Source organism: Leguminivora glycinivorella, chromosome 11 (genome assembly GCF_023078275.1).
Source record: "Leguminivora glycinivorella isolate SPB_JAAS2020 chromosome 11, LegGlyc_1.1, whole genome shotgun sequence".
Taxonomy (NCBI): Eukaryota; Metazoa; Arthropoda; class Insecta; order Lepidoptera; family Tortricidae; genus Leguminivora; species Leguminivora glycinivorella.
In genome coordinates this window covers 20,752,736-20,776,811 of record NC_062981.1, presented here as the reverse complement: position 1 = coordinate 20,776,811, position 24,076 = coordinate 20,752,736, and the positions used below count along the sequence as shown (strand labels likewise).

Genomic DNA, 24,076 nt, shown 5'->3' with positions numbered 1-24,076 from the left:
CTTTTTGCAAACGTGTCATAATGCGGTGCCTGTGTACAGATCAGCACGGGAAGCATGGTCGCGCGATAGACGATAAAATATCAGGCCGTCCCTACCGCACTTACAAATAGTGCGATAGGGACGGCCTGATATTTTATCGTCTATCGCGCGACCATGCTTCCCGTGCTGATCTGTATTGCTGATGTATTGTAGTATTTACATATTTGTTTTCCATCGTATTTCTTCGGCAAACTTTCTTTCTTGTACTGAGACCGAATGATAGCCTGAAACGTTCGTGAGTTTCCGTGATATTATTACGAAGGAATAGTACATTACTACAGAGGCCGGGACAAAAGGCAATTGCCTTGGCCCTGTACCAGTTGCAGTCGGCACGTCTGTAAAGCCCCTTAGGGCCCCTGTTGTGTGGGTATTCATATTAAAATATACATTTATGTACTGGGGGGTAGAATTAAAATAAATCAGTTGCTAATGAACACGCCTTTCATTCACAACACCCCCTACATCTAGCGTCTTGCGAGCGTAGCGTCGGGACAATTAAAAAATAGGATTTTTCCGCAAGTTTTGTATGAAACTCCATTATTATTATTATTCCATTATTTGACGACCGGTCTGGCGCAGTCGGTAGTGACCCTGCCTGCTACGCCGCTTTCCCGGGTTCGAATCCCGGTAAGGGCATTTATTTGTGTGATGAGCACAAATATTTGTTCCTGAGTCATGGATGTTTTCTATGTATATAAGTATTTATATATTATATATATCGTTGTCTGAGTACCCACAACACAAGCCTTCTTGAGCTTACCGTGGGCCTCAGTCAATCTGTGTCAGAATGTTCTTTAATATTTATTTATTTATTTTCCCCTCACTGGCTCGGAAACACGTGTTTTGTCCTTTAATACCAGCGGGTAAAAACGCATTTTATCTACTAGTGGGTAAAGTAATTTGACCTTGAATAAAGTAAAATTAACAGATTTAAAATTGATAAAAGTAGGTGAATCTAATAATAAAGATGATTTACCACCTGTGGAACCAGTACCAGTACTATTGGAACCAGTGATAAACGCATTTTTTGCGTTGTAGTTTCCTCGCTAATAGTGTAACGGTGGTGTATTTGGTGGGGGATAAATTAAATGAAATGGAAAGCTCCGGCTAGTTCAAAGTAAATACACCCACGTTAGCACAAAATTTATAATAAAACAAAAACTAAATGGTGTCTCTATACTTGCTGGAGGAAAGCTAGAGGAGAAACAAATTAAACAATATAACATTTTATATATTTATTATAAATATATTAATTCTTGCCTAAACAGAAATTAGTGAGTTATACTAAATTCGACACCATATAAAAATATGAACTACGCTCAGTGGTAAAGCTGGGCCGCTTTAAGAGGGTCCAGGAAAAGGTTTCTTACAACCATTTATTCTACATAAACTAAATATGAATTTACCTAAAGTTATGCACCAGAATTCTCAAAATAAATGAAATCAGAAATTACTTTACACAGAAATTAAAAACCTGAATTACACAGCACTACTGGCAGGAAACGGGCAGGAGGCACACCATGTCAGGGTTGAGCCGGCTGCTCCCCGGACTCCGGTGCTGACGCCCCCTCGCCACGTGGACAGGGCTGACCCTTCCATACGAAAACAAGGTCCAAAGACACCTTCCGCCAGTACGCCAAAGAAAGTTTCCTTGCACATCAAAATTGTTAAAAGCTTTTACTTCTGTAATTCTTTACTTCTGCAATTCTCTAATTCTTTACTTCTTCCCGACTCCTATGAAACAAATAAATTGGTCACATTAGTCGAGTGCCCTCACACACTGTGATAGACTAAACAAAAAAATGTAAGCGAGCTCACCGGACACCTGCAGACTGCAGACCGAGGATCTCCACGGAGCACTCCCACCCTTAGCATGTTTCTGCCAGCTGGAAATAAACCAATTTATGGTTAAGAACATCTCCACGTTTCACGCCATGGAAATATTAAAAGCTCACAATGAAATCTACTTACTCAGACTGACAGAACGCACCACACAAAATATGGAACGCCACGGCAGCACGTGGCATGCCGGGCTCCAGGCCCTTATACGGCCGTCCGATCACTATCAAGAGGATCTCGTCACAAAAAGAACGCCGCACTGAATGATCTCGAATTTAAAGGACCCAAAACAAAAGCCGGGTGGCAAACGAATGAACAATAAAATACTCTAATTAATTAAATGAGAATTACTCCAGTTTCTGTATCAGACCTTGAAGTAAACAAAACCTAACAAATGTCATTCCAGAACAGCCTTAAAAAACCTATGATAACATTTGTTATCATGTTTCTAAAATATTATATTTTCCAAAAATCAATACCTAAACTATATCAAAATAATACAAAGTTTTTCTGGAATGACAGCCAAAATATTTAATTACGACTATCAAAAAATCTGCTACGTTACAATACCCCCCTTCCCGATTTAAGGTTCAACGTAGGTGAACCGCTCGCTGTCCTCAGCGACTTTCATCAAAAAAAAAAAAAAAAACAAAATCTGAAGGCAAGAAAACTAAACCTACCAAAAAATATCAGTATCAAAAAAAGAACCTGACCGACGCAAGTTCGAGACTGCAAAATCTCAAAAGAAAATCCCCCAAAATCTACCAAATTATACCAAAAGGTATTTAAAAATAAGCAAACTACTGTTTGACCACAAAAAATAATATTAAAAAAAAATCTCGAACCCGCGTCAACCCTCGGAAGGTGAAAAAAACTATGCGGCCAACTGATGCGCTGCATATAGAAAAAAAAACCTCTGCTAAATTCCAAAACAGTAAACAAACCGTTGGCCTTCTCAGTGCAACTTGCAATGAAGCTTGTTGTGCTGAGAAAACCAAAAAACCAACCGCCAGGACCGATGTTCAGCATTCCCAAAAAAAACTCAGCTAGACCGGGCGAAACCAAAGTTATAGTCTTCCGACTATAAACTTCCAAAACCAAACCAAAATCATTGTTTCAGCCCTACAGGTTGACGACACCTACTTGTCTCAACCCTTCAGGTGAACAAACTAAAAAACAACTGAACCAAAAAAAACTATAATTATATGGTTGAATTGGACACACCAATCTGTGCCAACTCTCTCTCAAAATACCAAAAAAAATTAAATACGTTGACGACGAGACACCAAAATCTAAAAAAAAATTAAAGTTGCACTCAACCCCTCGCAGGTGTGGTTCTCACCTAACCCTGGCAAAAAAAAAATCAAAACCAAAACCATACCTACAACCATTTGGCTGAAGCTAAACAAAAAAAATACAAAACAATTGCATGTCTGTAGTAAACTCAAAAAAATTCAAAACAATTGCATGTCTGTAGTAGGCTAAACAAAACATTATCCTTCTTCCTACGAAGTCGGGTAAAGGCGTGGCAACAAACTCCGTGTGTCGTTCCAACGCCGAAAAATGGCCGTTGAACCCGCCAGCACGATAATCACAAAAAGGTCACCAAATCGGTGTACCGCGGTCGATATGGCCCAAAAATGAGAGCCCGAAACAAAAAAAACAGCCCCTGAAAATGGGTGACTGCTGGCTCTCCACACCAAACCGACCAAACTGCGTAGCCACAAATACGCAAAAATGCACAAACCGTGCTCGGGTGTGGTAAGCACCCGATACCCACCTACTACAGAACACCCAATTTGGCCATGTTAAGGACCGCTCAAAACTAAAAGTGAGCCAGGTTGTGTCGCCCCTGACATACATCACGCATATAAAGTTTCCATACTTCATATCTTCCGTATTTACCATACCTCACGCATTCATACCTTCCATGCCTCTCTCATACCAAAAAAATCGTAGTGGAAGCAGTCACATTCTGTCCACCACTTTCCGAACATGAGTCGTGATTGGATATTCTACCATTAATATCCAACACTCTTCACGAACAACCGCGAAAACGAAACGTAATTGAGTAGGGGAGGGCGTTAACCTCATTAAAAAAGACCTACCAAAAACTCATGTTTACAACCTTAACATGCCATAACCAAAAAACCGAAATAACCAAAATGAGAAGATTGAAATCGCCTGTCCAATCTATCACACAAAAAAAACCGAAATACTTTACTCCTACGAGTTTAAGTTACAAAAAAAAAACAATTAAAAAAAAAAATATTTTGAAAAACCTAGGGTTGAGTGCCAAAAAACAAAACCAATTTACTGTATTGAATTTAAATTATTAAATACTAAAAACCGCAAAGAATTGTGCAATTACCAATAAAATTGTTACAATTTGTTGTACAATCTGAGTCATAACCAAAATATATGCGCGTTTCCGAACGCACCTTCCAAAAAAACTTGTCTGTCAACTGTCAACCAAAATAAATATGGAATGTAGAATTTAAAGGAAGCCTAACTGTCGAAGTAGAACAGTCGCAAAAATGACCGGCTGTCAGTGTTAAACTGAAGTTACAAATCTCTCCGCTAGGAGCGCATGTGTCACTCAATGGACAGGAACATGACATGACATTAGACGTTCGTTTCTGTAGGCTGATTTCGTCAAGTTGTACATGTCAAGACGTAGTCCCGTGGTAGTGCGCTTGCTTCGTATGCAGATGTAACTAGGTTCGATCCTGACAAGCGGTCTTTTTGTTATTATTTTTATTTTATTTGAATTATCTTTTTGTGTATTTTAATTGTGTTTAGTTACTGTTTTATTTAATATGATATGTCTATTTACATTGTTTGTCCCATCTTAGGTAATGTTGTAAGTCTTTCGAATGAAATTTCCTTTATTTTCGCATAAATTTAATTTTAATGTTGTAACAAGATTTATGGATAATAATAAAATAAGGAAAAAATATCTGTAGAAAAACATATAAAAAACCCTCATCAGGATTTGAACCCGGGACCTCTTGCTCCGTAGGCGGGGTTACTACCGAGAAGGCTAAGAGATTGTCAAATCCTTATGTACCAGCGATTGCCGCGCCACCTATCTCCTCTTTTATATGTGCACATTTGATAGTTAAAGATATCGCTCCTCCCTCTAATCTCCATAAAAATAAATTTGAAAAACTACCGTGCTACGGTGCTAAATGAACAAAAAAATTAAATATCATAGCACTTCGTTCCGAAAATAGACTAAAATACTTTAAAATATGCAAGGAAACATTTGTTGTTGCAACCGAAATGAAATTCAACGAAAATCTAAATAAAAAGGCAACAATTTCTATGTTGATCAACAACACGAAACAAAGTTAAACAAAACTACAAAAAAAAATCAGGTAAGTACTAAAAAAATGAGCAAAGGAGGCATACTTTACGCTATGGCTCCTCTCTCATAACTAAATAAACGCTAAATGTTGTTGCAAGTTGTAACAAAATAACCAAACTAACCTGTATTTCATACTTCTAAATTAAAATGAAATTGTTACAGATTTCTACTAAATGCTGAATTTGGATACATAAACCACGAAACAAAACCAAACAAAGGATCCAGCCATGCCCACAACTGGACACCGGATCACAGGAAATGTGTAAAATTGAAAATTCATCCTGTAAACTGTCATTGGAACTAAAAGCGCAAACACGCCGGAGAAGAATATCTTCATTTTTAAATTTAAATGTCATCAAAAAAGAAGCTTGCCAGACACTGCTGCCAGCTATCCCGAAGTACTCTGAAAAACAAAATAGTGGTGTCGCTTTCACCACATCACAACCTATGAAGAACAGTGATTTACTATAAACTTTATTAACTAATAAGCTGTGAAATTATGTGCTGTGATCTCTAATAAAATATACTGTGTTGAAAATTCTGGTGTTTGAAAGTGAAAAATTAAAAGTATAGTAATAATGACAGTTGTTTTCCTTAATAAACTTATTCCGTAATAAACTATTATGTATATTAGCTTAATCCCTCAAAACAATTACATTGCAGTGTAAAATAGTCTAAAGTAACAAATACTAAAAAATAAATCATTACTAAAATTGCAGTTCCAATAAACAGTTGGTCAAAATTATAAAACTAAAAAGTTACCGAACAAAATTCAAACAAATATCAATTTCATAAAATATTTTCTAATTGAAATGTTGACTACACACTATTTTTCCAAAAAGAAATACTAAAATGCTAAAGCATACGAAAAACCAGACTAAATAAGTCCAAAATAGTATCCAAAATTATTCAAAACAAACATGTGCTTTGATATTAGTTAAGTCAGCAAAATTTGTTAACCTCAAAATGTATCACACAAAATGTAACTCTTTTTCTTAAAATTATATGTCAAATGAACATAAAATAAAAACACAAAATGTATGCTAATACCAAAAATACAATGCAACAAACATTTAACTTCAAAATAGTTACTAAAAGTTTCACAAAAGGTGAGACAAAAAACTTAAAGTAATTTCTGGTGCATAACAAACTCCTAGACTTATCCTTCAGCAAGTTATTACTAAAAATCAAAATTTCCCAGGGCGCCAGAATAGTGAGGGAAAAAGTTTTGTGTTACACTCGGGTGCAAATGTATTTTACTTCTCGTGTGTCTTCAGGATTCTATTGTCGAAACGCTCGCGGTTCAACTATAGAATCCTTTCACTTGCTCGTTTTTCAATTCCGCACTCGGCGTTGAAAATGTTAAAATACAACTTTGCCACCTTGTATAACAAATAACTATTATCGACCTATTGTCCTAGCCGCACCTGAAACGTCATACTTCGCGGCCAATTGTAAGGCACATAACATCAATATTTCATACCATGTTTGAGAAAAACTATTTCCCACTACATCTTTAGTCTCTGTGTATACGTGACTGAGATAGGCTTTAGTAAAGGGAAGAGCATGTTGATAGAAAGTGATGGGAAAGAAGCGTGATGTAACGTCTGTCTCTTTGTTTTTTTTTGTGGCGCTTTTGTTGTTCAAGCGACCATGCTATATTTGAGGAAAAAAATGGGAGCTTATCCATGATAAACATTGGAAAATCTTTTCTGTCCTTAGAGAAGGGATTATTTATATTTTTTTATTTGTTAAAAACAAAATGTCAATTGTATAATCTATTACAAATTTGGGGTTGATATGAATTGTATAAGAATATTTGATTTAATATTCAAGTTTATATCCGGGCGTGAGTTGTAATTACCTAAACAGTGTTGGTTCTGAGTTAAAGCTCGGCCACACATGCACGTTTTGAGAGCGTAGGCGGAGCGTTAGTGGAGCGCAATGATAGCGGTGCGCCGGACGAATGCTAGCGCTACGCCCAGCGGACGCTGGCGGGAACTAACGAGCGCGGATTGCGAGCGTAAGAGCCCATTTAGACGGTACTCTCATACGAGAACTCGCATACGAGTTTTATTACATTGCGGTATTGACAGATGTGCAAAATTGTATGTAACTTAAAGAGCCCGCAATGTAACTAAAATCGCATGCGAGTTTGCACGCCGTCTAAATCAGGCCTAATGCGCGCGGATTGCGAGCGGAACGCCAGCGTTCGTCCGGCGAACCACTATAATCCGCTCCGCTGACGCTACGCTATCAAAACGCTTTATGTTTGGCGGAGGCTTTAGAGCACTTTTATGTTTTCTGTTTTCCTTTACTTTTAAAACACTGTCGCACCATGTTTTTGTCTGCTAAATAAACGAAACTGGACACAAAAACGCCATTTTCTCAGTACCATCAACAATAATAATGCCTTGTGTCTTTGAAGTAAGATGTACGTATTTCACTAAATCAACAGTTGCACGTTGCACAAAATGGCGACGATTCCAAATGGCGTTGATTCAAAATGGCGTAAGCGCGTTGGTAGTTTGGTGGGCTTAAAGGCTTTTTAAATTGACTCTGTTGCTTTGGTGCAGTCCTTTGTACTGCTGTTGTATTCTTAAAGCTGATTGTATAGGTGGGAATTTTCTTTTTGCCTTCCGAATACGCTGAACGAGAACGTTGAAACTGGTACAGGTGATAAACATTTACTTGATGCTTTTGCTTGAAACGTTTTCTTTGCGGTCAAAAGAAACATGTTCTACAAAATATTGATTTAATCTAACACGATCTTCACCCATATTATTAAATTAAAACGGCACTTTACGGGGCGGGTAGTTCGAAGTACTCGTAAAGATACGATGAAGTAGTAGAGTAGAAACTCTTGTAGCTCGTAGATGTTAGATAAAAACGTAAGATGTATGCGGTTAAGTCCTGTTTTAATTTAATGATATGAGGTTCTACAAAAAATTAAAATGTGTAGTGTAAATTAAATTGGCCTAAAAAAGTTGAAGTAGTCGTCTAACATCGTGGAAGTAACTATATATTTCATTTTAATTCAAAGTAATGTATAACAGTAAAAGCATTTTTCAAGAAGAAATGTCAGTATCCAAATTTTTATTTGAGTTTACGAGTATCATGTAGGTACATCATAATTACACATATCCTTCTACAAAACTACCAATATATACCCAATACTCAGGTTTCTATTCTATTTATACTTATATTGCTCCTGAAACGACTGATACAAAGAAGATTCTAATACAAACGCTTGCTAACTCGGAGAGCGTTCAGAATGATGCCCTTTATGTAGTGTTACTGTCGAGTGCAGTGCAAAAGGCGTGGGCTCACACGGGGTCATTTTTGTGGCAGTTTATGACTATATAAATAATATAATATTATAGACAGTCATTTATTCGTTTACAATAGACGTGAAATAGAGTGAAATAAATGAAATATAAGGTCAATACGGGTAAGTGTGTCATAAGGGAAGTGTCTCTCACATTTTGCCTATTTAAACCAATGATAAGTGTACCTATCGAGAGTTCATACATTTATCTCACTAACCTTGAGTAGCAAGCTGCGAAAGCAGGAAGTCGCAAAACCACATGTGACTATGAGTAAAAAACCGGCCAAGAGCGTGTCGGGCCACGCTCAGTGTAGGGTTCCGTAGTTTTCCGTATTTTTCTCAAAAACTACTGAACCTATCAAGTTCAAAACAATTTTCCTAGAAAGTGTTTATAAAGTTCTACTTTTGTGATTTTTTTCATATTTTTTAAACATATGGTTCAAAAGTTAGAGGGGGGGACGCACTTTTTTTTCCTTTAGATGCGATTATTTCCGAAAATATTAATATTATCAAAAAACGATCTTAGTCAAACCTTATTCATTTTTAAATACCTATCCAACAATATATCACACGTTGGGGTTGGAATGAAAAAAAATATCAGCCCCACTTTACATGTAGGGGGGGTACCCTAATAAAACACTTTTTTCCATTTTTTATTTTTGCACTTTGTCGGCGTGATTGATATACATATTGGTACCAAATTTCAGCTTTCTAGTGCTAACGGTTACTGAGATTATCCGCGGACGGATGGACAGACAGACATGGCGAAACTATAAGGGTTCCTAGTTGACTACGGAAGTACGGAACCCTAAAAAGGAGAAACGTTAAGGCCAGACACACTTGTCTTCTCCTTATGACACACATTGAACTTACTAAGAAAACGTTACCAAGGTCTCAAGCTACCCACGGCTCAAATCTACTAACGTGAAGAAAGTGTTTCCAGTTGATAATGTAGCGGTAACTCGCTACCCGCTCCGCTCCGCTCATGACACTTAGACCGCCGGCTGGGCGCGCAGTCACAAAGCAGCGGCGCATACGTCACACGCCCCGCGCGCCGCGCGCATCACCCGCCGTCGCCACGGGGGCCGGATCGACGGGCCCCGCCACTTGCTCTCGGACCGCGTTCATATGCACCCGCGCGCTTGGTTTATATAGCTGCCGCTTACGCAAAATGGTATTTAGTCTCGTCCACAGTGATGCCGGATAGACAGAATTGACTTTCCAATTGCGCGAACCAAATCTCTGGCTCGTTTGGATAAAACGGTGGGACACGCATACCCACCCGGAACACATCACTTGGACCACCACCCAAATGTACCGTACCTGCATCGTCATCGTTGCCAACCGTCGCTCGAATACCTGAACCGCCTGCAGCACTGCCTGTATTTTGCTCAGTTTCCGATCCGTTAGCCATGTCCGAAAGGTTGATCTTGCCGATGGCGAATCTGTCCACTTCCTTTGTCTCGGGTCACCAATTTGTAGAAACCGGGTAGGTCACTACACGTAGCTTTTGTTGCGAAGCAGGGACGATGTCGTTGAAGCGATAAATAAGCAAAGCAACGTTAACTTCAAACTAACTATATTAAAATTTAAATAAAAATAAAACTAAATGTTACAATTTGGATTTTTGCGTAAGCGGCAGCTATATAAACCAAGCGCGCGGGTGCATATGAACGCGGTCCGAGAGCAAGTGGCGGGGCCCGTCGATCCGGCCCCCGTGGCGACGGCGGGTGATGCGCGCGGCGCGCGGGGCGTGTGACGTATGCGCCGCTGCTTTGTGACTGCGCGCCCAGCCGGCGGTCTAAGTGTCATGAGCGGAGCGGAGCGGGTAGCGAGTTACCGCTACAAGTACTCCCCCGCTGAGACCGTGACTACGGGCGATAGTAATCCGGGAACCTGACTGCGCGCCCAGCCGGCGGTCTAAGTGTCATGAGCGGAGCGGAGCGGGTAGCGAGTTACCGCTACAAGTACTAATAATTACTTTAATAGTACATTACATCAGAGGCCGGGAAAATAAGGATTTCCGGCCAAGTGGACATCCGGCCGGATAGGGATACGAGGCCGGGAATCCGTTTTCACGGTGAGGCATGTATAGTCCTTTTCTCAAACATACAATGAAATTAAAAAAAAATGCTCTAAAGGACAATATTTTATAAAAAAAAGTTACTTTGCATGCCTAGGCCTAAAATATAATATGAAATCCCTTTACAGTCCTCTCGAGTTGTTGCGCCCAAAAAGCGATACTTCCCAGCCCATTTTAAGGAACGTAAAGACAATATTAATATTTCATTGCATGTTTGAGAAAAAACCCTTTTGAATACAAAGACTGACACATTTTCATCCAACGTATAAGTAGGTACCTGATTAGCAGGCCTCAGATTATTTTTCGCATGGTAAGATGAAAGAAAACTATGGAGTCGATATTAAAACTAAACTTTAATTCATATTCATACTCATACTCACTAATTTTCTTAGTCCCGTAATACTTTTGTCCCTTGTGCAGGTTGACAGATCGAAAATGTGATTTGGGAAGCCTTTTGCTTGGTAAAGGGTTACATTTACCCTGTAACTATATCAAATTAGTTACTATTTTGTTTGGTTCAGACTACTTTGTTGCGGTAAACGTAATGCTAAGTACTAGCTGATTTATCAAAAATCATTTGCATGTCAATGTCATGTCAATCATTCATGACGCGATGATCATTCAATCATTTACAATATAATTTATTTCTATTCATATGATTTATTTTATTTATAATTAATTTCGTTCTTAATTAAATGAATGAGTATGAGTATGGATATAAATAACAATTTAATTTTAATATCGACTCCATAGTTTTCTTTCATCTTACCATGCGAAAAATAATCCGAGGCCTGCTGATTAGCGTGGTCTGTAAAAAAATAATTTATAAGAAAAATCGGTCGATAGCTAATGTAAAAAAATAATTTATATGAAAAATCGGTCGATAGCTAATTTAATAGGTACGTTAATCAAAGCTTTTAAACCCAACATGGTCAACACGGTTCTATAAATCTATCTACAAAAATACGTTTTTTTAATACCACGTCAACCACGAAAGCGGTCACCGTAACCTATGGACGCCTGCAACTGAAGGGTTGTCATATGCGCGTTGCCGACCCATTAGAAACTTGTACACTCCTTTTTAGGGTTCCGTAGTCAACTAGGAACCCTTATAGTTTCGCCATGTCTGTCTGTCCGTCCGTCCGTCCGTCCGCGGATAATCTCAGTAACCGTTAGCACTAGAAAGCTGAAATTTGGTACCAATATGTATATAAATCACGCCAACAAAGTGGTAAAATAAAAAGTGGAAAAAATGTTTTGTTAGGGTACCCCCCCCCCCCCCTACATGTAAAGTGGGGACTGATTTTTTTTTTCATTCTAACCCCAACGTGTGATATATTTTTGGATAGGTATTTAAAAATGAATAAGGGTTTACTAAAATCGTTTTTTGATAATATTCATATTTTAGGAAATAATCGCTCCTAAAAGAAAAAAAAGTGTGTCCCCCCCCTCTAACTTTTAAACCATATGTTTAAAAAATATGAAAAAATCACAAAAGTAGAACTTTATAAAGACTTTCTAGGAAAATTTTTTTGAACTTGATAGGTTCAGTAGTTTTTGAGAAAAATACGGAAAACTACGGAACCCTACACTGAGCGTGGCCCGACACGCTCTTGGCCGGTTTTTTTAAGAACCTCATACTGTAGTTCATCGGGAATACCTCGGTAGGGAGCTCATTCCACAGTCGGAGCGTCCGCTGGAAGAAATTCCTCTGAAACCGAAAAAGTGCGCCAAACGCGCTGCAAATGCCACATTACTGGCCCGTGTGTCGCAACAGCGGTGTCAAAGGCGCCGCTTGAATTCCTGATGGACTGGTCATTTGGCACAAAGGGTTTCTGTTACGTCAGGTTTATATAATGAATAGCTGGACTTCTATTCCGTAATTTTGAAGCCCGCAGAACAAGCTCACTTTTGAAGACCGCGAACTTAATGGCCATAATCTATCTTTTTTTTTTAGGGTAAAAAGTACACTTTTTTTTTCTTTTTATGGGATAGAAGGCAAACGAGCTGACAGGTCGCCTGATGGTAAGCGATCACCGCCGCCCATGGACACCCGAAACACCAGAGGTGTTGGAGGTGCGTTGCCGGCCTTTAAGATGGGTGTACGCTTGTATTGGTTTGAGTCCTGTATCAGCAATATTTTGAGTTGATTACATAGCTCCTTAAATATTGTCTGTTATAAAAATTGCATCCCGTATACAGTTTACTTATTTGAGTCTTAAGTACTTAGCCATGCCATTATCGTATCGAGTTTCATAAAAAAATCAAATACTTTAGACGGATACTTATTATAATTGTAAAAACCTTTGAAATGTTCACTAAGCTAATATTCTTGGCTTGATACAAACGGAATTGTGAAATAAGCTTTGATTTCAATTTGTTATTGAAATTTATTTTACCTATTTAATTATTTATAATTGTGAGTGTGCACGGGAAAACGTCTCACTTTGTCGATTGCTGTAAAGCCGCTTTGTCAGTTTATTCATATAAAGATACAAGCAAATCTCGCTTTAATGGTAACCAACAAAGTGGGACGTTTTACTAAACACACTCAGATATATAGTTGAGTACAGTCAGCAATTCCAGAAACTTCTTAGCTGTGGGAATAAAACTGTGGAATGAACTAACCTTTCAAAAAGACGACGAATCCTAACGGCCGGCAACGCACCTCCAACCCTTTTGGTGTTTCGGGTGTCCATGGCAAACAGTGATCGCTTACCAGTTCTTGTTAACAGCTTCTCATAAAAAAAAAACCTGGTTGACCTTATCCCAAGTCCGAACGTTTTTGGGTCTCGGATTCGGAAAAAATCTAGTACCTATTATTGAACTTGAAGGGGATTTCGTCCATTTGAAGCTTATCATGTTTTTACTTGTCCATACAAAATTGAATGTAATAATTATGGTCCCGCTAGATGATACAATACAATACAGTAGAATACAAATATTCTTTATTGCTCACCGATATAACCAGATGACATTAAAAAAAAACAAGCACATGATAATGGGTAAGTTGTGTAACTCTCTCTAGAATACCAAAAACATAAATCTTTGACTAAAAATATAGTCGACAAAATTGTATCGCTCTAATTTCTTCCTTATCAGAACAAAAATAAAGTACGTATTTGGTTCAGTCGTGTTGTTCATTAAAGTTGCAAACGTTTCCTTGTTCTAATGACAAATAAATAATGCAGAAGCTTAGTTTCCATTTTGGGTCCCTGGTTACTTACGTAATTACTTGTACAAATTTATATATATATATATACACACACACACACACATACATAATCTTAATAATCTTTAAATACGTATGACAAGCAAAAAAGTGGATTTTCGCTCGGAAATCATGCATACATATTAGACTTGTTTGTAACTAGATAAAGATACTATACACCGTGTTTCACTTAACACTAAAAACCTGAAAACAGTTTGTTCAGAATCGAGAGTAGAATCGATTGAGCTATATCTTGATGGGGGTAATATTTTTATTTAAATTAGTATTATTAATTATTTTTTACGTGCCCATTCTATTGTACTCGTAATACAACATTGTGTATATCGCATTGCTAGAGGTTGTTTACCTTTTTTCAGTATTTAGGGGTATTAATACTGGCCGGTTACTTGGACGATTATTTTTTCCGCTACTAGTTTGACGTTGTTTGTCAGTTTAATCTTAATGTTTATCATAAGTCATAACAAATTGAACTCGTACCTAATTACAACCTTGTCATTTTGAATATTGAGTTTATTTGCTTACTGCGATTACCTGTCCAATTTGAAGTTTACTGTGACAAAGCTTTAAAGTGTTTTACAGTGACATCTTAGCTGTCTATTGGTAAACCTTATGTCGTTGCAGTAACGTACACAAATAAATAGTGTTATGGTTTATTATGGTAGTTAGCAATTATTTTATTGAGTGTAGAGCTAAAAGTCAAGTAGAGCTGTACAGAAAATTAAAAATTCAATTTAAAAAAAAGTAACGATCAGATAAAAAGATGAATACTCTAGATGAATTTAAAAAAATAAAAATCAGTTGGGGTGTCTGAGGTTTTGAGTGATACCGGAAACACCGTGTATAAGTTTATATTTATTGTTATATATTCTGTATATAATACGTACCTTTTATTCCAATTTTATTTTATTATTTTTATTTTCGTGTCTTTTATATTTTTATGAGCTTTCCTATAGTCTGTTGTACTAAGTGCTATATTTGTCTACCATTCTTCATCACATTTCACCTACTCAAAGTTTAGCTGGAAGAAATCCCTTAAAGGGATAAGTTCGCCTATGTACTGTCTATCCTGTGTCATATTTGTGTTTTTACAATAAAGAGTTTATACATACATACATACATAATTAATATGAGAACCCCACCTAAGACAGCCAGGTAATTTCCAAACCTCATTCAAAATTTTAGAAACTAATAATCTAATTCTGAACAGAAAATCCATTTTCCAATGTTGATTTATGAAATAGAAAACAAACAAAACTAACTATATACAGGAAAATTCAGATAAACCAAAAAACAAACACATCTTTAAAATCTTTCCTCTCATATTTCCTTTCCCAATACGACCCGTATTTTGTTTCCATCATTGAAATCTAAATAATTTCCCGGTTCAAAATCAAAGATGGCCGAATTAGGTCGAGAAGCAAACAGGATAAATTGTGGGTTTCGTTGCTTGCCCCTCCGGGGGTTGAGTGACCGGATCTTTGTTGCATTTCAGACAGTACGGTGCCAGGGGCAAGAAAATTAGTTTAATTAATATAAACATCTCTTAATTTCTCTTTAACTTTTTCATTTCGAAGTTAATATTTTGAGAACTGTCAGAACGATTTGCCAATATGGAATTTGTAAGGAAAGTGCTGTATTGACACAGTATAATAAAGAGTACTATCGTACAGTATGGCCACTACCGCTCCCCGCTGAAAGTGCCGCCCACCCCCTCTGGTTACCTCACAGTTACGGCCTGTCCAAAACGCGAACAGTCGACCTGTCATATCTCACTCACACAAGCATGGTACGTGTTCACCTACACGAGCTTAGAATGTGTGCTAGGAACGCGCCTCTTTCATATATTTGATCGCGAGTGACCGAGATGTGGTATTGACGTCACCGTCAACTCGCCTTTACTGAATTTAAATTGTGTAAAATTATAACCTCCATCTAGGTATTTTATTCTTCTTACAATGATTGTGGATAATAGGTTATTCTGTAGGTAATAAATACACTAAGTATCAAAAGTAGCGGATCAAGAAACACTTCAGAAGTAAGGATTATTTTGTAACCGCTAAACAAAAAGAGAGCTACGTATGTCTTTACAGTAGACAATTTTATTTCACCTTAGACATTTTAGACCACGAACGGTATAGACTTATCTTTATTTAGAAAAGTTATTCCGGACATCAGATACTTTTATTGCGTTGTTTTATCTCTTACTAATAATTGATGGCAAGTGTGATAATTACAATATAATTTATTTATTATTATTTATTAGGTGTCCCACTGCTGAGCAAAGGCCTTCCCCCTCTTTTTCCACTCGACTCTGTTAAGCGCTAATGGCCAACCACTCAAAAATGAGTCGAGGTTATCCCTCCATCGCCGATGTGGTCCGCCGGATCCCCGGTTTTACTCGTAGGGCTCCCACTTCGTGGTTACCTTAGCCCACATTACAAGTCGTCCGGCATTCGGCAGACATGACCAGCCCAGTCCCATTTCAACTTAGCAGCTTTCTGAGCTACGTCCATTATTTGAGTTTTAGAGCGCAGCGTGGTGTTCCGGATCCGATCCCTTAATTTTTACACCTAAATATGCTGCGCTTCATAGCTCTCTGGCATTTAATTGGCAATTACATTATACAAAAAATTACATTATAAAATATTACATTGGTACCTAATAAGTACTTTTACCAATTGAAAAAGTAAAAAATTATAACATGTCTACGCAAAAATTACAGGAGGGTCCCACAACACAACCTTAACTCTATTAGTAAAGTTTTTATCCCAGTCGACAGTACACTAAATGGACAAAAAACCGTTTTCAGCAAAAAGTCGTTACATACAGTTTCGATTCGCATCAGTTCTTTTTGTGAACGGGCCACTGTTAAACTATACACGGGTGCTTTTTAACGGTGTTCTTTTTTGGTGACTTTTCATGAATAAAACGTGCCGATTTTGTGTGACCATTTATTTTGTTACCTATTGAGCCACTACCATTGTAAACGTCATTGAGAATGTATGAAATGATATTGTCTTCGGTTACCGCGATAGTTACTCATGAAATAAAACTATGGAAACGGATTAAATTGCGTATAACGAATTTACAATTCATCCCGAAGTTTCGAACACTTTACAGCATTCGTCGTCAACGGGTGACACGTACCCTCATTATACGCGATTTCCATAGTTTTATTTAATGTATGAAATTTTGGTTCTAGGGCGCTGTTTATTTTCTTCATACAATGAATGTAGCTTTCCGTGACGTTTACGACATAAGGTCAATACGGGTAAGTGTGTCATAAGGAGAATAATAATTAATTATTATTTAACTGTTATACATACATACACATACATACATATAATCACGCCTGTATCCCATAAAGGGGTAGGCAGAGCACATGAACTACTAAGTTTCGTTGCCACTCTTGGCAAAAAGGGGTTGAAAGAAATCCAAATTATGACATTGCAGTGACAGGTTGCCAGCCTCTCGCCTACGGGAAGAAAGCGGGTGGTGAAATTCTTAACCCGTCACCACACGGGGGTTAAGTGTTATAATAATTAATTATTATTTAAGTGTTTATTGAGACTTCATACGTTTACCACTAACCGTGAGTAGCAAGTTGCGAAAGCATGAACTCGCAAAACCACATGTGACTATGAGTAAAAAGGAGAAATGTGAAGGCCAGACTAAACTTATCCTTATGACACATTTACCCGTATTAACCTTATAACATACAAACATACAATCACGCCTGTATCCCATAAAGGGGTAGGCAGAGCACATGAAACTACTAAAGCTTCAGGGCCACTCTTGGCAAATAAGGGATTAAAATAAAACGAAACTGTGGCATTGCAGTGACAGGTTGCCAGCCTCTCGCCTACACCACAATTTAACCCATATCCCATAGTCGCCTTCTACAACACCCACGGGAAGAAAGGGGGTGGTGAAATTCTTAACCCGTCACCACACACCTTATAACATAATTATTGTAAAACGTGAAATCTCATTACATAGGCCGAGTAGCATTACTATTGTCTTTTAAATGTAATGTAATAAATAGAGAGAAATACCGACTGGCAGTTAAATCCAGATAATCTATTTGTTTTCTATGTTTTATTATCTTAATTTAACTAGAATGGATTAAAGTGCCATATGTGCCCACTGAACATGCGGGTCATATCGTCACTACTTTAAAAAAAACTTGTATCTTCGTCTGTCAATGAAAAGAAAATTGTATTAAGTATGTATGGAATGCATATAGACTTACTGCGTTTTAACTTTGAGGAGCAGCGTGAGATACGAGATTTTTTCAAAGTAGTGACGATATATTATGACCAGTGGACACTCTATTTGATGTAATATTTATAAAACATTGAAAATAAAAGATTAATTGAAATTACCCGCCAGTCAAAATTGCCTCCCTGAACCTTACTCGTAAATTCACCTACTGTTCCAATTTCTACTAAAGGGCGCTTCTCCCAAAAAAGGGCGTTTTTAGTGATTCTAATTAATTTACAACCCTGCGGGTATTTTCGGACGCCCGTGATTAAAGAACCCTTGGACACCTTTCTAAAGATAAATGTTTAAATTGAAATAAATGTGACAGGTGCAAAAGATAAATATTTTTATAGGTAAAGTAAATTCCTAAGAAATAAAAATAAAAAAAATGTTTGGTGAAATTTTAAGTAGCCTTTTCAGTACAGATGGAGGTTTTTCTCCGCACTAGTGCGAGAAATGGTTCATTATATGTCAGGTCGAAACTTCGGAGGGACATAATTATGTACTGAAAATAACGATACGCGTGCGAAAAGGACATTCGTAACTCGTGTCGATTTAAAACGCTTCGGTCGTGTTTTAATTTATCGCCACTCGTTTCGAACTTCCTTTTTTACGCACTTGTATCGTAATGTACTATTATCACCTAAGCCCTGGGGTGTTACCATGTTGTACTAAAGACGTTCAGTTTAGGTTGAGAGAAAGGGACACAGCTATAGCAGTTACATAGCTCCGTCCCTCTCTCTCAACCTAAACTGAACGGCTTTAGCACGTCATGGTAACCCCCCTGTTCTTCCAAGCTGTATGTTATGCATAATTTCATTAGTTCATTAATTACTATGTAATTTAAGTATTAAATATTAAAATAAAATATTAAATTTCAAACTAAGTCTTTATAATTATAACCAGTCAATAAAATAACATTTGAAGAGTTCCCTCGATTTCTCCAGGATCCCATCATCAGACCCTGACTTGGTGCCAATGGGACCATCTCGGGGTTATACCGGTTCGATCAAAAAAAAAATTTTGAAAATCGGTCCACGATTCTCGGAGATATCGAATAACATACATACAAAAAAAAAATAAAAAAAAAAACATTCAGTCGAATTGAGAACCTCCTCCTTTTTTGAAGTCGGTTAAAAATACTCGAATCTTTTTCATTACTTGTCGTTCAGCTGTAGTAAAATATTGTCATATATGTGTCATTTTTGCAAAAATATCGCACCCGATATATTATTATTTCATAGACATAACAGACTTGCTGCTAATACGTTTATTTCCATAATAATGCATATAATTGTCTATAATACGAGATTTTCCTCGCATTAAGTACACTTACCATAAATATCAATGTGGCCCGTATGCGGAATCTGAGTCTGTCCATGAATTATTCAATAGTGTGGATATGTTTACTGCAGTAGGAAGATGATGAACAGTAAGAAAATAACGATTTCAATCAATTTGAGGACACGAAAATTTACCTGTCCCAAAAAAAGAAAATAAATAAAAATAAAATAAATAAATAAATATTGGGGAAACCTTACACAGATCAAGTTAGCCCCAAACTAAGCAAAGCTTGTACTATGAGTGCTAAGCGATGATATACATACTTAAATAGATAAATACATATTTATATACATAGAAAACATCCATGACTCAGGGACAAATATCTGTGCCCATCACATAAAAAAATGCCCTAAATAAATGTAGTATTGGAATGATATTTTGCTACTTATCTCACAGGTATACAGATAAAATACAGATTGCAACATCTGCAGGAACTGATCTCAATCAAACCCACCATTTTATATGGAATTTGACAGATGACAGCCCACTAACCCTGAGTTAAGGCACAGTATAATAAAGAGTACTATCGTACAGTATGGCCACTCCCACTCCCCGCTGAAAGCGCCGCACACCCCCTCTCGGTTACCTCACAGTTACCGCCTGTCAAAAACGCGAATAGTTAACCTGTCATATCTCACTCATCCAAGCATGGTGCGCGTTCACCTACACGAACTTAGAATGTGTGCTAGGAACGCGCCTCTTTTGTATATTTGATCGCCAGTGTCCGAGATGTGGTTAAGGGTGCAAGTGGGCCTAAATAGATAATTTATAAAAACTTACTGTTATTCGTCTGCCTACTGTTGCATTACTGTGCCTACAGAATCAACATACATTCAATATTTACTTCCAATTGTATCCGAAACCGAGACGAACTTCGAAACTGAATCAAAATATTAATGTTATGATTCCAGAAAACAATGTTTATAAAGTAGATCAAAAGTTGGGCACATTTAAATATTGCGACAGACGTATGAACTATTATATGTTTCAACTCGTATGTTTACTTAGGAAAGCAAACTTTCAATCTTATTTGAAATTTATACAGAGTGGGGCCTGTAACAAAAGCAAAAAATTTAACTGTAGGCTATATACCCCTTAAACTGACGCACATTAAATTTGTTCAACGACTTTAAAAATTATAAAGTCTTTTATTTTTTAATTTTTCGTACAAACTGAATATTACAATATTTCAAATTTATACGGGGTAGGGCCTGTAAAAAATGAAAAAATTAAACTGTAGGCTATACTCCTTAAACTTACGAACATTTTCGTTCAGCGACTTTTAAAAATTATGAAGTTTTTATTTTTTTATTTTTCATACAAACTAAATATTTGATAAAAATTATTATGTCTTACGAAAGTTTAACGTCTATGCGCCATTATTATTGTCATTGACGTTTTCTGACATACTTTATACTTAAAAGAAATCGCATTACATTACCTCAGGAAAAACTTTCAAGGGTGATAAAAATTTAAATAATGTAAAATACCCTATAATGGACGGTGATGCCATTATGGACAAAAAGTTTCATTTAATTCGGTTATTTCTGCAGGATTTGGCGGCAAGATAAAATTCATCAGTTTACTGAAAAAAATATCAGGACGAATTCTTAGTAATGTTGCTAAGAGAGTTGAGTTCATGTATAAAATAAAAAAAATACTCGATGTAAACTTGAATGAGGTTTACTTACTGCATTAAGCATGAGATGAGCATTTCTTTTTTTCTTTGCCAATTAAAAAATTTGATTGTTTTAGGGAATTTTAGGTCAATTTTACTCAAAATCACGAGTACTTTAAATCTCACTGGGAGACAAAAAGTGTCCCAGAATTTCCATACATTCTTGTTACTTTCCTCTTTTGTTACCCCATACAACATGTACGGAAAATGGTAACAAAATAAGAAAAAATCGTATGGGACAATTTTTTTAACTACGAGGATTGAAAAAGCTAGTAATTCTAAGTAGAAATAGCATTTTTTTTTTGTCAAAAATATCACACTCCTTAAAAGTGGCAAAAAAAAAAGGAATGCTCAGATAAGGTATAAAACATACTAGTTTGTTGCTCCAAAGATATAAAGAAATAATGTTATTTTGCCAGTGTCCATAACTGGAACCTGAAAACTGTGTACCTCCTATGATGGACATGGAACAATTTGCGAAACCAAAATTTACAAGAAACACAATCCTTTGTTAAAATAATCCAAACTAATTTTATTTGGGGTATATAAAATTGACTCATTGAGTATCAGTTGGCTTTAAAAGCAAAATCTTAAACTTATTTCACTCTCCATAATGGGGGATCCATTACTGGAGAACTGCCGTCCATGATTGGAGAAAAAACACCTCGTTTAATTTGTTAACTATGAAGAAACCAATAGGAGTATCTATTCTGCAATACGCTTGAAATGTAAAAGAAGGAGGAGGACATTCAAGTTTTAACACGCTTAGTGGTAGAATTTTTATACGTAAATAAATATTAAATAAATAAATAAATATTATAGGACATTCTTACACAGATTGACTGAGGCCCACGGTAAGCTCAAGAAGGCTTGTGTTGTGGGTACTCAGACAACGATATATATAATATATAAATACTTATATACATAGAAAACATCCATGACTCAGGAACAGTTATCTGTGCTCATCACACTAATAAATGCCCTTACCGGGATTCGAACCCGGGACCGCGGCGCAGCAGGCAGGGTCACTACCGACTGCGCCAGACCAGTCGTCAGACGTATCAGTGAAATATCAAAAATAGGCAAAATTTTATCTTAAACTGTCCATGATTGGGTCCGTTACTTTACAAGTTAATTTTTAAAGTTACTGAATCTTAATTTTTCTTACATTTAAGTATATGAAAATGGATGGTCCCCTTTTATCTAAAAGTATTATTCAAAGTTCAATTCAAAAGATTAAAACAGGCTTGGCTTGGACAGGAGCCAAAAAGCCCGGCCGGGTTCAAAATTCAATGAAGCAGGCTTTTTGCCAAGCCTCTGAAGTTGTGTTTTGTTTTTCAATCTGATGGTCGTTACTCATTTTGATCGACCACTGAGATTGGCCTGTGGGCTATTTTGCCACACTGTCATTAAAGCAACGTCCACCCTAACTACAGATAAAGCAATTCCAATACCGGATTCAAATGAAAGCGACAACGTCTCTTACCAAGTTATAAATTCGTATGATGATCTTTCCGCTCCCCTTAATAGATCCATGTCCTTCTTCTATGCAAATGTGCGCAGTATTATGAGGCCCGGAAAACTCGACGAACTCAAATGTGTCTTGCAAGCATTGCAAAGAAAAATTCATGTTATTTTGTTATCCGAAACGTGGATTACCTCAGAAGAAGCTGCTAAAAATCTGACAATTCCCAACTATACCCACTACTACAGCTATAGACATGACAGTCGTGGAGGTGGTGTTTCGGCCTTTGTTCACAATGACCTCACCCATCATCTGGCTGAAGAAAAATATGTAGGTGGAAATAACTTCCTCTGGGTTCATATTCAACAATTTGCCTTACACGTAGGAGTGGTATATAAGCCTGGAAGTACAAATACTGTGAATTTTCTTGATGCATACGAAGCTCAACTTCAAGACAAAAGCCGTTGTATAGTTTTCGGAGATTTTAACATAGATCTTTTACAAAATGATAGACAAACACTGATGTACACAGAGTGTCTTCAAGACAACGACTTCCAAATTCTAAACAAAATAAACCAAAAGTATAATACAAGAGAAACATCTACAACTGCGACAATCTTGGACCACGTTAGTACAAATATAAGAAACAACAAATTTCATATTGCAATAATTGACTCGTCCATGTCAGACCATAAGCATATTTACACCGAAGTACAGGCTAACAAAAAGGTCCCAAAACAAAAAACTGTATATGATGCTATAAATTATACTAACTTATACAAAGATTTTGACACTAGTAGCCTAAAAGATAGCTCTCACGATTACACAATCCTAGAAGAATGTATTAAAGAAGAAACTCGGAAACACACAACTAGAAAAACTAAAATTCTCAATCTACCACAGGACGATTGGATTAACAAAGAAATAATTGAATGCATAAAAAGAAGAAATAAATTATGGACAAGACTAAAAAAGGACCCCAACAATGCAGAGCTGAAAACTTCATTTAAACAGGAAAGAAACAAAACTACTGAAATCATTAATAACACAAAAAAAGCATATTATCATCAAGCTTTTAAGAATTGCTCTGAGAAGCCAAAAAAAATGTGGAAACTTATCAATAATCTGGCTAAGAATAAATTAGAAGCAAACAATAATGTCCCTAAACTTGAAACAGACAATGGAGTAATCACCGATAAAAAAAGTATTTGTGAAGTATTTAATGACTTTTTTTCCAACGTTGGTATTGCTCTGGCAAATAAGATACCAGTATTTTATCACAACAATGTAACGCACACCTTGTCCACCAAACTCAACCATAATTCAATATTCAATAATTTTAACCCTACGTCACAGGAAGAAATTAGTGGAATAATCGATAAACTGGATCCTAATACGAGTACTGGTGTCGATGGAATCAGCACAAAGGTACTCA

At 36.8% G+C, this 24,076-nt stretch overlaps 1 protein-coding gene and 1 long non-coding RNA gene across 2 annotated transcripts in view; one reads left to right on the top strand and one right to left on the bottom strand.

Annotated features, from left to right (window-relative positions):
• Positions 1-24,076, top strand: part of LOC125230862 (potassium voltage-gated channel protein Shaw-like) — a 465,585-nt gene that overhangs the window by 253,466 nt on the left and 188,043 nt on the right. The window lies entirely within an intron of this gene.
• Positions 1,568-2,383, bottom strand: LOC125230938. Its single transcript, XR_007177570.1, has 3 exons — positions 2,011-2,383; positions 1,858-1,925; positions 1,568-1,773 (listed from the first exon to the last, which is right to left on the bottom strand). It is a non-coding gene; the product is annotated as an uncharacterized LOC125230938 (long non-coding RNA).